This window comes from Gastrolobium bilobum, unplaced genomic scaffold (assembly GCF_033153095.1).
Source record: "Gastrolobium bilobum isolate Gb01-03AN ecotype WA unplaced genomic scaffold, APGP_CSIRO_Gbil_v1 utg682, whole genome shotgun sequence".
Classification (NCBI taxonomy): Eukaryota; Viridiplantae; Streptophyta; class Magnoliopsida; order Fabales; family Fabaceae; genus Gastrolobium; species Gastrolobium bilobum.
This window is the reverse complement of record NW_026898450.1, coordinates 355,092-370,171: the sequence shown is the minus strand read 5'-3', so window position 1 is coordinate 370,171 and position 15,080 is coordinate 355,092.

Genomic DNA, 15,080 nt, shown 5'->3' with positions numbered 1-15,080 from the left:
TAAGACCCGTTATCAGTTTTAGCGGATCTAATTTATCACGTGTTGTGTGGACAAAGACTCGTTGTCAAAAATAAAGGATCCAAGATCTATTATTTCTAATTATGAGTCGGGGTCCACAAAACATGTGACAAATAGACAATGTTTTTTATGCAATTGAGTTATTATTTTTCCACTCATTGACTCGACAAAAATTCACTGGCAAAAACAATAGGTTTTGGACTGTTATTTTTTACAGCGGATCCTTGTCGAGGCGACATTTTATTTTATAAAAGGAGGATATTTTCTTTCCCTGCAGTGCTATAGTGCATTTGTACTCTAACAAATTGGACTTGCTGAAAACAAATTGTAAAACGTGATATTTTGACAATTTGTTTTTTGAAATATGACATTTAAATAATTTATTTTAAAAAATATGTCAATTTGGTTGCTTTCCCCTAAAAAAAGGGGTACTGTTTATTTACGGAGTTACCAATGCTCAAGTTAGTACTTGCGTGTGTAGAAGTGTAGAAGTTCAAAGATCCTTACTCTAGGACATGAAAGTGTATATAAGGATATTGTTATAATAAGGATATTGTTATAAAAATATGTTTTTGTGGATGTCACGTTCCTATTATCTCCATCATTGATCCTATGCTACTAAACTCTTGTGGAGCAACAACGTTAATCTCGAGATAACGTTTTGTACTATGCTACACAATTATTTCTATCATTTGCTCTATCATTCTTCAATGTAATTATATATGTAAAGCAATGAATAGTGATAGGATAATAATGAAAATAAGATATTCCTCCTAAAAATAACTCTTATCTTATCTCTCATCTTCTCACTCACATATGCTTCCATTCTATCCTTCATTCGTCCTTTATTTTGAGTAACAACGAAGTTATATAGAGCATATATAGGTCGCAAGTTCATCAAGTGTAGAGTTTCTATAATAAGTGTATTGTAGAGTTTTTATAATACATTATCAGCATGATAGTCTCTACCATATCAAAATAAGGTTGGTATTCTTTATCGATTTCTACTTCATATTCTTCTACTCATTCTCTATTTTATTTTTATTATTTATGCTCCTAAAGTAGCAGTGAGTATAATCCTGACAGGATTATGGCAAATATTAAAAAGCATAAATTCCATATCCTTGAAGTGAGTGAAAATAATTATTTGTCTTGGTGCCTTGATATGGAAATGCACCTTCAAGGACAAGGTCTCACTAATGAGATTATAGATATTGGTAGCTCTGATGGAAGGATAAAGCAAATGCATTGATTTTTATCCGCTCTCATTTCCTGCAGACTCAATATTTTTTGTTCGAGACCCTCATATCCTCTGGAAGAGGTTGAAGGATATGTATGATCATACAAAGGTTGTCATCCTTTCTCAAGCATAGTATGATTGGCAATATCTCAGGCTGCAATATTTTAAATCAGTGTCTAATTATAATTCTGCTTTATTTTGTATTGTTTCTCAACTTGAGTTATGTGGTAAAATGCTAATTGATGCAGAATTGTTAGAGAAAACTTTCTCCACATTTCATGCTTCTAATATAGTATTGCAACAACAATACCGGTAACGTCAATTTGTCACATATTATGAGTTGATTTTTATGCTCTTGACTGCTGAGCAAACCAATGAATTATTGCTAAAAAAATCATGGTCTGAGGCGTGCTGGTTCAAAAGCATTACCTGAAGCATATGCTAATTCAATGAAAAATTCTAGTCGTTTTAAAGGCTATGATCGCAGGAAAGGAAATAATTATCTCAGGGGTGGCAAAAAATTTAACTATCCTAGAAAAGCCAAATTTGGCTTAAATCATGATAAAGGAAAGAAGCAAATGAAATTGACAAATGAAAAGAAGATGGTAGATGGTAATGTCTGCTATCGTTGTGGTATGACTGGACACTGGTTGCATACCTATCGTGCGCCAAAATATTTTGTCGATTTATACTTGACATCTTTGGAAAATAAAGGCAAGCGTGGTGAATATCACGCTATTGAAATAAATCCCACTATTAAGACCAATAATATTTATGTTGGTAGGATTTCTCTTTCCCTTGAAATAGAAAGTATATCTTTGGATGTTGTTGATTTTTTTAAGGATCAAGATGCCTTGATTGGTATCAGACTGATAAATGAAGCTTGGATTTTTATTATACAATAATTTTGTTAAGTTTTGTTATTTACTTCTTGTTGTATTTCCTTATTATGCATTTTAATTTTGTTGTTTGATTATAAATAAAACGCTTGTGAGTTTATATAATGTTTCTTACTTGTTAATATTTTATGGCACATGACACATGAAGTTGTTAATATAAGTGCAAATGGATAATATTGAGAAAAAGATGGATGTATGTTTACTTGATAGTGGATCAACACATTCCATATTTCGTAATAAACATTTTTTTCTCAAATATGACATTGCGTCAGGCACATATTCATACAATATCGGGTCCTGTTGAGATTATTGATGGTTTCAAAAATGCCAAAGTTATGTTGCCAAATAATACTGTTTTGAATATTGATAATGCCTTTCTAAGCAGCAAATCTGAAAGAAATTTATTTAGTTTAAAGGATGTATTCCAAAATGGGTAGCATATTGAGACAATTTCAGAACAAAATAAGGAATATATTGACATTATTTCTTATAAGATGGGCCATAAGTTCGTCCATGAGAAGTTGGAAGCTTCCTCAACTGGTTTGTATTGTGTCATGATTAAACTAGTTGAAACATATGCTATAAAGCCTTTGAAATTGATAAATCCTGATGAATTTGGATTATGACATAATCGTTTTGGTCACTTAGGCGCTACATTGATGCGTAGAATAATTCATTATACAAAAGAGCATTCCTTAAAGAATACAAAGATATTGTTATCCAAGGATTATAATTGTGAAGCTTGTTCACAAGGAAAGTTTATTACTAAGCCTTCTATGAAAAAGGTTAATCTTGAATCCCATTTATTCTTACAAAGAATTCAGGGTGATATTTGTGGACCAATACAACCACCAAGTGGACCATTTCGATATTTTATGGTATTAGTGGATGCATCCTGCAAATGGTCCCATGTTTGCCTATTATCAACACGTAATGTTGCTTTTGCATGATTACTTGCGTAGATTATATAGTTACAGACATAATTTCATGATTATCCCATCAAGAGCATAAGGATGGACAATACTCGTGAATTTACATCAAAAAGAATTAAAAGAAATATGTGTATATAATTGAACTGAGTAATATATGTACAAGAGTTCTTTATTTAAAGAGACTAAAAGACCTAATAGGCTAAGCCCAAATACACTTCTAGAGTATTCTAACTATTACAAAATACTTCTAATATTTATAATACTCCCCCTCAAGCTGAGGAGTGGATATTTATCATTCCTAGCTTAGTAGTAAGTTCTTCAAATCTATCATTAGGAAGACCTGTAACACCCCGTAGTACTCCAGTTGTTAACATACATGATATTATAGCGTACACAGCGGAAGATTTTATTTAAAGATTAATAAAATGTCTTGTAAAAATCCGAATAAACTTTTTCCAAAATATTTTCTGAAACATTTTCCAAAATCGTTCACATGAGATATTGCGCCAGCGTAAATCTACAACATACAACTACTAATTAAGTTCCATTAGCCATTACTAATGGCCAATGACCAATCGGAAATGACAACAAGTGTCATTCCTGAAGGAGTCTCATGGACAGCATAACGGTTGTTTAATGGATAACTGGGAGATAAGAATCTCACACACAATCCCACCTGATAAACACAGTTAAATAACAGACAGCTTGTAAGTCTCATACAGATTGCAATCCCCTCAATGGGTCAGTGCATATATAATGGCCCCGGGCCCAAATTAATATATCCATACATAATGTCTATACGTTCTCAGCACATGCATCCAACATATCTCATAATAAATACATCCATAACCCAGAAGCTCAATAATAACAATCTTGAGCATTATTACATAAAACAATATAGTCTCAAAATACTCTAAATAGGCATGTCAAAACAATACATATGCCATATAATAAAATAAAAGCATAAAATAAACAGCAGCATCAATCTACTAATCCATAACTGGGCCCTTGCCGCTAGAAGTCTCACTGCTGCCATGGGTACCTGAAATGATATCCTCAAAAAAGGGTGAGATACAACATCTCAGTAAGCTCAAGGTTCTTAGAGGATCCTCTAATCCCCTAAGCTCACTTCCTGCATGACAAGTCAAATATAAAGCATATATAACAAACAGACAGCATAAACATAGCATCATAATTCATCGTTTGGTTAACTATTCAAGGGCTCTTCCCGAGAATAGCTAACTGACATGTCCCACATGCCTAGTGTGACTCCCAGGGTCAAGCCATAGGCAGTCAACACAAACTGTAGTATGAAATATCTCTCAGGGTCAAGCCATGGGCAGCCTACATACATACTCACTGGCTAGGAACCTTATACCATACATCATCAGTGCATCATCAAAACATCAAGAATCATATAATATCTACATAAATGTGAATGAATGCACATATACCACATATCACATACTTTCATACAATTTAACCATAATGTCCACCATCATGGTGAGGCCATAAGAGAGAGGAGCAACCAAAACCAGGAGCTTACCTCAAGGACCTTAGCACAAGCCCACACTCCAATATAATATGTATACTCCAAAAAAATCCTCAAGTGCAAGGTTCTCTAGGCACACCTAGAGTGGGAACCATTCATATCATTAATTAGATAGTAATTAATCAAGTCATATACAAGACTTAACCATTTAATAATTCCACATTTTGTACTTATATGCCAATAATATGCCCATTACAAGTCTCGGCCATTTATTACTTAATTACATATTTTTAGTGCATAAGGAATTGTTATCTTACAACAAAATCAACTATGTGATTTAAGCACTTCAATCATCTTAGAATTACACTCTAAGGAAACTAAGATAACTTGTATTCTTTTCAACTCATCCTAGTCATGTATATCTTTCATGGTTGTGACATACATAGGGTATATAAGGTGTTCATTTATTCCCTAAGTCCACAATAATTCATTAGACACTTAGTCCATTAATGAACTCTCTTAGATTAAGGCATTTTCCACTTAACTTACAACTAATCAAGACATTTATCCATAACCTTGAACATTAATTATTATAAGTTACTAAGGGGTTCCCATAAACCCACTTAGCCTAATTATCACTTTTACGGTTTTTCTATAACTGTACACGCTTCTATTTTCTAGTCACTGTGCGCAACCCACTTGTTATAACATTCTCATCTTTTAGTATGTTAATCTAGACTCAATTATCTTTCCAACAAGGTATTACATATCTCATTTGCGGTTCTTTAGCTCCGGTTATCATTGTTTGAAGTTGGACAAGCAAAACTGCCTGCCAACTCCAAACAGAGCCCCAGACATTCCTCGTCATTTCTACGATTCTAGAAAATCTACTAAACCAATTGCTCTCAAATTTTTATACAGAGAACTAGACACATTCAGATTTAATTTGATATATCATGAGCCTGATTTGAGTAAGAACTGAGGGATAAATAATTCGTGGAAGATGCAGACACGTTCAGCCCCTGCACATGGCCTCCCTGGGTAGTCTCCACTCAATCGAACTTGCAGGACGCTACACATCTTTAAATGGTACCAAATTTTGATACAACATAGCTGACATCTCAAGCTTCAAAATAATGTATAGCACATCCCTATTGGACCTCTGTGAAGGGAGATATGCTCTCCCACATTTAGCGTAAAAACTGGTCATTTAACCAAAGTGTGTTTAATTAGCAAATCCTAATTAGGTTTAGTTGGAAACCCTAAGTTACTTTAATTTTAGGGTTTTTCCATTATTAGGTCACTGATGCATTTCCACATAGTCACATTAGGTCTTAGTTCATTAAGTTCACTAAATACATAATTAGTGCTTCTAAACCCTAATTAGGTTCATTTTTAGGGTTCTATAATTAATTAATCCATTATGCATGGTCCACCTCACTTAAAACCTTGATTAGTATCCTAATTAGGTCTTGAACCCATATTTAACATACTAATCCTAATTTATCCAGACTTGGCCGAATTGTTTAAGTGCTATAAATAAGATTTTTAGCTTGTCAACTTCCTCATTTCTTTAGTTAATTAAGTCCTACACTTAATTAGTCCACTAATCCATTATTTAATTAAATTTTAAACATAAATCCCTAATTATATTTATTAGGGCAGATTTGACATGATAGTGTCATTAGGGTTCCAAAGCCATCCTTAATCAAGATTAGGGTTCTTAATTTAAAGATTGCATTTTTAACAATTTTTATTGGTTCCACTTATGATTTTCCACCCTTTACCACTTCAAGAACCCATTTTTTAGAAAATCAAAACATCAAACCCACAAGAAAGCATGGTGACCAAATTGCATACGTGGTTGGAGGAGGGTTTTGGTCACCATTTCACCAAGGTTTCATGCTTACTTCTTCAAGTGAGCACCAAGGCTTCAAGAACCAATCTTTCTCAAGCAAAAATGCTTTTTTTCCATAAAGAACACACCTTTAAGAAAGACACTATGTTAGAACTCAAGAACACAACTCAAATGTGGGATTTTTCAAGAACAAGGTTCAAGAGACTTACACTAGAACTCCAGGGAATAGGCACCAAATGAGTGTTCTTCCAAGAGAACTCAAAACACCATGACTATGGCTTGAAGAAGCCAAGAAAACATTGTTGTATGGAGAGTGCTTCACCATGAAATTTTGGTTTTTAAGAACAAAAATGGTATGTTCTTGAAGATGAGGATGAGAGGAACAAGTTTTGTGAAGAGTGTTTATGATTTGATGGAGTTTTGGTGGTGGAAAGCTAGAGAGAAGGAGGAGAAAAGCTTGAGATTCAAATATGGAGGGGAGAGAGAGAGAGAGAGAGAGAAAGTGGAGCTGAAAATTCAAAATGGAGGGTGCCCTAGTCTTCTAGGGTTTTGACCAAGTCACTTAAGTGAATTTCTGTCCTTTAGTGACACCCAGTGTAATTTTTATCTGAACTGTTATCAATTTTACACCTAGAACATCCAAGACTCAAACTATAAGTAATTAAAATTAAGTTTGTCTAATTATCATGTTCCTAACTTAAAAATTTGATTAGTAGATCACAGATCCACTTACTGCTGTTTAATTGCACTGTATACTTTACCGGTGTTCTTAACGGAACCCGGATTTCATAATCTTCTTAACTTTAATATTATTGGTCTAATTATGATTTTTTTTTAGGCATATATTGGTCTTTCTTTCCATTTTCTCATCTTTTTCCCGTTCCGGGATTCTACCAGCTACTTCTACAGCAGTACAAAATACCCGGCATAAGTGACTTTTCCAAAATACCCCATGTAACAGCTCGTTATACACCGGTATTGTTAACATTAATTATGATATTAAGCGTAGTTACAATTACAGCAATTCATTTATAAAAATACGGATAAACTTTTTCCGATTATTACGCGAGCATTTAAAACAATAAAAGCGTAATAATTAAAAGCTGTAACTATAACTGTTAACTCTTGTGGAATACTTATTTTAACTATTTTTACATCACACTTTACTTATTATAAGTTACTAAGAGGTTCCCATAAATCCACTTAGCCAATTTCTCAACTCTACGTTTTTACCTTTTCGAACATGGTTAACTCATTAATTTTTTGCGAACACACCGTTCACAACCAGACCTTCTTCTCAGATTATATTTTTGTCTTACTTAATTCTCTTTCCAACAAGCTATCACACGCTCAATTTGGAGCTCGTTTGCTCCGGTTATCTCCGTTTGAAGTTGGACAATCAAAACAGCCAACCAACCCCAAAACAACACAAAACATACCTCACTCTCTGAATTACTTCACTGAATCCACTAATCCAATTTCCCTCAAATTTTTACACCATAAACTAGACACATCAATCTTTGACTTTATATATCATACGCTTAATTTGACCAAGAAACGAAGCGGGAATAAAATTCCCAAAACTGGACCAGAACAGCCCCTGTATCAGAGGTACATGGACAGTCTGTGTTCCACAATTTCTCCATAGCTGGGTGCAGCTCATAATCTGCCCATATTTTGACACTATGTAGGGGACATCTCAAGCTTTAAAATGGCGTATGGCACGTCCCTATTTGACCTCTGTGGAGAGAGATATGCTCTCCCGAAGTTCACCTAAAATCTGCCAATTCTACAGAAAATTCGCCAAAGTTTCCTTTGTTTTTCCTTAAATCCCCAAATTTGCATAAGCTCCAAAAGTACCTCAAATGTACCTAATAATCCAATGGGTGGCACACACAAGGACCAACAATGTCTTGGAGAACTTACAACCCAATTCAGTTTATATTTATTACACATTTTATACTATAATGCTCACTTTAAAATCCTTAACTTGTTTCAATCACAAGATCCATTTACATGCCATTTCTCAACATAAGCATATAATCATCATCCTACAATAGGCCTAAAGTCCTTCCATCATATTACATCAATATTCAGGCATACTTGCAACATTTCATTTAAATATAACAACGTACATATTCATAACTTGAATTTACAACTTGAAATATGAACTTGAATTTACAACTTTAAACATAACTTCGAATGAAATAATAATTAACTAGACTCAGGCACAATATATATCATGAACAAGTAGTGACAATGCTCCCATCACTCATCCTACGGGCCTCTTGCCCGCCACTCCTGTGCCATTGCTACCTCCTGAAATAAATGCCCCGAGACGGGGTGAGATATACGGATATATCTCAGTAACCCAGAGGTTTTGGAGAAAACTCCGCCTAATGGTTCACTCCGATGCATATCAATAGTATAAAACAACCACTTTCAAAACGGGATAAAGCAAGGGATTTAGAGAAACTGAGAAATATCGGGATATAAAATACGACGAAGCGGGATGGTAGCTACCAATACCACGCAACATCCTCGGCATATATAAGCCTACGGGTATCATCCAAGGTGTGTTCCAAGAACCACAACCATGATGCCCCAACCATCCATATACACCCGAGACATTCCTAGTGTGCTCCTATCCGGATCACACACCATGACCCTAGGTCAACTGGAACTCCCTCTCGGAGACCTATCCAGTGGAAGTCCGAAACGCCCGAAGGCAAAAACTGTCTATTGGCCAGAGACTCGGTACATAAGTACCCACTGTGATAATGCATGCATGCTCATGTTGTTCTACACTACTCATATACACTTTCTACCGTTGACATCAACTGGCAAGGTGGAACAGAAAAGGGGAACAAGCCCCAGTACCAAGAGGTTACCTTAATTTGTTCCTTCACTTAGCTCTGCAGCAGCTTAAGTTCCAAGTCTACTACTCAACAGAATGCCTACACATAGGACGTTCCCACTTACTCAAAGTTCACAAAATGCATGCCAATTCTCAATTTCACATGCATAATACAATCACTTACCTCAATCCACTCGGTCAAGGACCAAGGGCAATCCACCGACTCACGGTTCGGGGTTCAAGTCAACATATGACAACCTACAACAACCATGTACGAATCATCAGTACACGGCAATTCTATCAGAATACGAAAAACGTCAAAACCTCCCCTACACCCTTGTAGGTTCGGCCAAAGTAGTGTATTTTTACAATTTATTTTTCTAAATTTTCTTTCTCATTTTATTATGCTCTAATATGTTGCCAATAGGCTAATTCAATTGTCGTTTCTCCGTTTTACGTCTTTTAAGCATCGTTTTGCTAAACAATTCACTCTAGGTTCTTTTATGAATCTAAACACCACTTATTATTTTCCATAGATTCTACCACTTTCCAACCACCACACAACCCATCTAAATACCATTTACTTGCACATTACATCATTCATTCCATGTCAAACACATTAATTCTCCTCTTTTTGCTTTATGGCCGAAAATTCACATGGTGCCCTCCAAGGGATTTCCACCAATTCTTACAACTCCACACCTCAACCAATCACACTATATCATCTTATAATCATACCACAACTCACCAATAACCTCTTAACACATTTCCAAAAATTCATGTCATGACCATCAAAATTATTTCTTAGTTAAAAATTCCATTTTTTTCACCTAAAATTTTCATTGCATTTATCATCAATACACATTATTATAAGACCTTTTCTTGTACAAACTTTTTCCAAATGAGTTCTCTAACATAACACATCAACCATGCAAGGTCTAGGGTTCAAAAATCAAATCATCTCATTCAACCGTTTAAAATGCAAGAACACTCACCCAAATGGAAGGTACAAGGCTCCTCTTAACTATAATCCACCATTGGAGCACTTAGAAGCTCCATGAACACAAATCTCCAAGCTTGAGCTGCGGCCTTGAGGAGGGATTTTCGCAAAATATAGCTGGATTCAAGGCTTGCCACTAGTGCCAATGTGTTTAGAAGGTTGTTTCCAACAAATTTCAACACAAAAATCACTTGATTTGGTTAAGAAATGATGTAGTTATAGAGAAAAGAAAATTTGAATGAAAATAGCTCATGGAAGGGAATGGCTGCGGGTTTGCAAGGAAGAGAGGAGGGAAGTGATGATGAATAGTGTCCTAGGATGATGTGGCTTAAGTGGTTTAAGTGGGGTGGGTCCCACCGCCACCTCACGCGATTTCAAACTCATTTGAATTTCCCTTCGATTTCACTAAACGTCCATAAATTCAAAACCTATTAGAAACTCTAATTTTTAACATTAACCATTGTCCTTTAATCATACTTGACCAGATGAATCCGGAGTTTTCCGGTCGTTCGGAGAAAACACTGTTTTAAGCTGTCGCGCGCGTCGTTGGCACGCTTCCCCAAACTGACTTAATTCCATCAAATATTATCAGGAATCTTATTTCCTAGTTCTATAGACCATTTATAAATCATATTTGAAATCTAGAGCTCAAAACTCAACTGGCACATTTTACGGTGCAATCGTACCGCGGTATTTTTACTCGCGAAAAACACTATTCACTGATTTTTCTGAAACTTGCCTATCCACTCGATTTTTTGTTCTGAATCCATTTCCAGGGTTATTTTTATCATCTGAGACCTTCTACTCAATTTTTATCTTCCTAGGGTTGTGTGTTGGCTAATTACCGTTTTGCCCTTTCTTTGTATTTTAGCCTAATCTTCAGGATTTTTCACTAATCCTTCACTTAATTACTCACTTAATATTTTAATACTTAATTTAGAATTGCGAGGTGTTATACCCCAATATGGGTATCAAACTTCATCAAATCATATATTAACCTCATCTATGATAATAATATCCTCAAAATAGCTCTCCAACTCCATTTTGTTAAATTGAAGTTATTCTACTGATTGTTACTGCGTCAACAGTCAAAAATAATAGATGAAAATCCATATGTGTAGAATACTATCAATATGGATGTCAGAATTCTTAGAATTTCATCCTCATTCAATTTATGACCCTAAGGTCTTTATAATAATCCTCTAATTTTGGAAGACCCTTAGTTAAGACATCAGTCAATTGCGACTAGAAGGAATATATGCAACATTGATCAGTCCACTGCCTAATTTCTCTTTAATGAAGTGGCGATCAATCTTAATATGTTTGGTTCGATCGTTTTGAATTGGATTGTGGGCTATACAGATAGCTGACTTGTTATCAGAAAGTAACTAGAGATCCTTCATATCTCACCTTGAGCCATAACTCGAAATTTTGCTTCTGCACTTGATCTAGCAACCGCATTTTGCTTTTTACTTCTTAATGTTATAAGATTTCCACAGAGAAACACACAATAGCCCGAAGTAAACCGTCAATCAGTCACGGATCCAGCATAATCAGCGTCTGCATAAACTTCTAAGGATAGGTTTCTTCCTCTCTAGAACAATAGTCTTCAACCTGGTGTACCTTTCAGATATTGGAGAATCCTCTCCACAGCTCGCAAGTGTTTCTCCCTTGGATAATGCTTAAATTGACTAACAACACTAACTGCATAAGCTAGATCAGGTCTAGTATGAGCTAGATATATCAATCTTTCCACTATTCGTTGATATTGTCCTTTGTCAACTAGAGAGCTCGCGTTTTCATTTTCTAGTTTGTGATTCTAGTCAATCGAAATATTGGAAGATTTACACCCAAGTTTTCCTGTTTCTTTAAGGAGGTCAAGAACATACTTCCTTTGACAAATAAATATACCTTGCTTTGAATGAGCAACTTCTATCCCAAGAAAATATCACAATTTTTTAAGATCTTTAACTTTAAATTCAGCAGTCAGTCTTTTTTTTAGAGCACATTTCTCACCTATACCATCCCCTATTATATTAATGTCATCAACATAAACTAGAAGGATAATGGTTTTGCTTGTATCCTAATGAAGCATAACTTTGGTAAATCTTCCAAACCAAGCATGTGGGGATTGCTTCAAGCCATACAACACCTTCTTTAACCTGCAAACTTTATTATCTCTATTTCTAGAGTTAAATCATGGTGGAATCTCCATGTAAACCTCCTCTTCTAATTCACCATCGAGGAAGGCATTTTTCACATGAAATTGATTCAAATCCCAGCTAAAATGAACAGCGAGGGACAATAGAACTCTTACAGTGTTCATTTTGGCCATTGGAGCAAATATTTCTTCGTAATCAATACCATAGTCTGTGTGTATCCCTTGGTTACTAGTCGAGCTTTATACCTCTCAAGAGTCCCATCAGAATTATACTTGTAGTATATACCCATTTGTACCCTACTATTTTTTTTTCATTTGGCCTATCAACAACTTCCCATGTATTATTCTTCTCCAATGCATTCATCTCCTCATGCATGGCTTGAACCCAATTATCATCCTTTAATGCTTCATGTACTGATTTCGAGATTGAAATGGAGTCAAGTGCTATAATAAAACTTCTATGTTGCATAGAGAGATTCTTAGCGGGTACAATATAAGAAATAGGATGTTGGGTACAAGACATTTTCCCTTTCCTTACAGCAATAGGTAAGTCATCAGATATAATATCAGGCTCAGGAATAAAAGAAGTAGTGTGTTTAGTATTTACCAGTGGTTCAGGCAATTGCAGTTGCTGGTGGGGCAGTGTGGGTTATTTCTTCCTTTGGTACAATAGTTTGGGTGTCCTAACTTTGCGTACTTTCTGTCTATCAATAGGAGGCATGTCACATATAACACCTCACATTTCTAAGTTATATATTAATATATTTAAATTGGATTAAAGGGAAGGATTAGTGAAAATCCTGAAAATTAGGTCAAAATACAAAGAAAGGGTAAAACGGTAATTAGCCAAACACGCAACCCTAGGAAGGTAAAATTGAGTAGGAGGTCTCAAATGATAAAAATAACTCTGGAAATGGATTCAGAACGAAAAATTGAGTGGTTAGGCAAGTTTTAGAAAATTCTGTGAATAGTGTTTTACTAGATAAAAATACCGCAGTACAGTTGCACTGTAAAACGTGCCAATTGAGTTTTGAGCTCTAGGTTTGGATATAAGTTATAAATGGTGTGTAGGACTAGGAAATATGATTTCTAATGAAATTTGACGAAAATTAGTGAGTTTGAGGAAGCGTGCCTACGGCGCGCGTAACAGCTTAAAACTACAACTTCTTCGAACGACCGGAAAACTCCGGATTCATCTGATCAAGAGTAATTAAAGGACAATGGTTAATGTTAAAAATTAGAGTTTCTAAATAGGTTATAAAATTATTGACGTTTAGCGAAATAGACGGGAGATTTGAATTATTTTGAAATCGCGTGAGGTGGCGGTGGAGCCCACCTCACTTAAGTCGCTTAACTACACATGTGTGGCTACTATTCATCATCACACTCTCTCTCTATCTCTTTGGCCGTGGGTTCTTCATCAAAAAAGGGGGGGAATGTCTTGTTTTGATTCAAGGTGATTTAGCCACCAAATTGAGAACAGTTTGTCACCAATCTTCAAGTAAACGACGATCCGGACTCAACCGTACCATCCATTAGCCTTGAAACCCTCTCATTTTTTAGAAAAATAGGAGAAATCAGCCACGAAATTCAAGGGGTTTTTGTGATTTTGGAGTTGACTGCTCAAGTCATTGCTTGTGGATCATTAGAAGGAGCCTTGTGACTTGATTGTGGGTAAGTTTCAACACCTTTCATGGTTGATTTGATGAATTTAATTTCATGAAAACCTAGGGCATGCATGCTTGATTTATGGAGTTAGAGAGCTCAAAATGAGATTGTGTATTAGATAAATATGTCTTAAAATGATGTGTTGGAGTGATAAATGCAATAAAAATTATTGAGTAAATGTGCTCATAACTTAGGAAATTTAAGGAGAAATCCAACACTTTGTGATTTTGAATTGTTTTAGGATTATGTAATTGAGTTGTTGTATGGTTGTGTGAGTTGATGGTAGGATTGTATGAGGTGTGGAGTAGTTGAATTGGATTGAACAACCCTTGGTGTGGGGCTTGGTGCATTTCGGCCAAGAGAGGAAAAATTGGGGTTTTATGTTGTGAAATTGTATGATTGATAAGTTGTGTTATTAAATGGTAATTAGAAGGGTTGTGTGATGGTTGGATGCCTTGAAAATCAAAGGAAAAAGTGGTTGGTTGTGTGGAATTGGTAATTAGACCTAGAGTGAAATTAACGACAAAATGAGGTTGTGATGATGTAGAATGCAAATTGGCACTTAAAATGACATTGGGGTAGCCTTGGGATGCTTAAGAAAAATGAAAAGAAAATAAAGAAAAATAATTTGTATTTTAACACTTAAATGGCCGAACCTCACATGGTGGGGGGAGAAAAATCGATGTTTTGTGAATTTGGTGGTTTACCGTGTTCTAATGATCCGTATATGATCAATGTAGGTTGCCTTACGCGGATTTGAACCCTGAACCGTGAGCTCGGTGGGTTGCCCTTGGTCCCGGACCAAAGGGATTGTGGTAAGTATTTTGAACCACGTATTTATGCTTGATAATTGGCATGTAATTGGTGAATGGAAAATTAATTAGGAATGTCCTATGTGTAGGCATTTCTGTTTGTGTACCTAGCTCGGGAAATATATCACGTTGGAGCTGTAGGA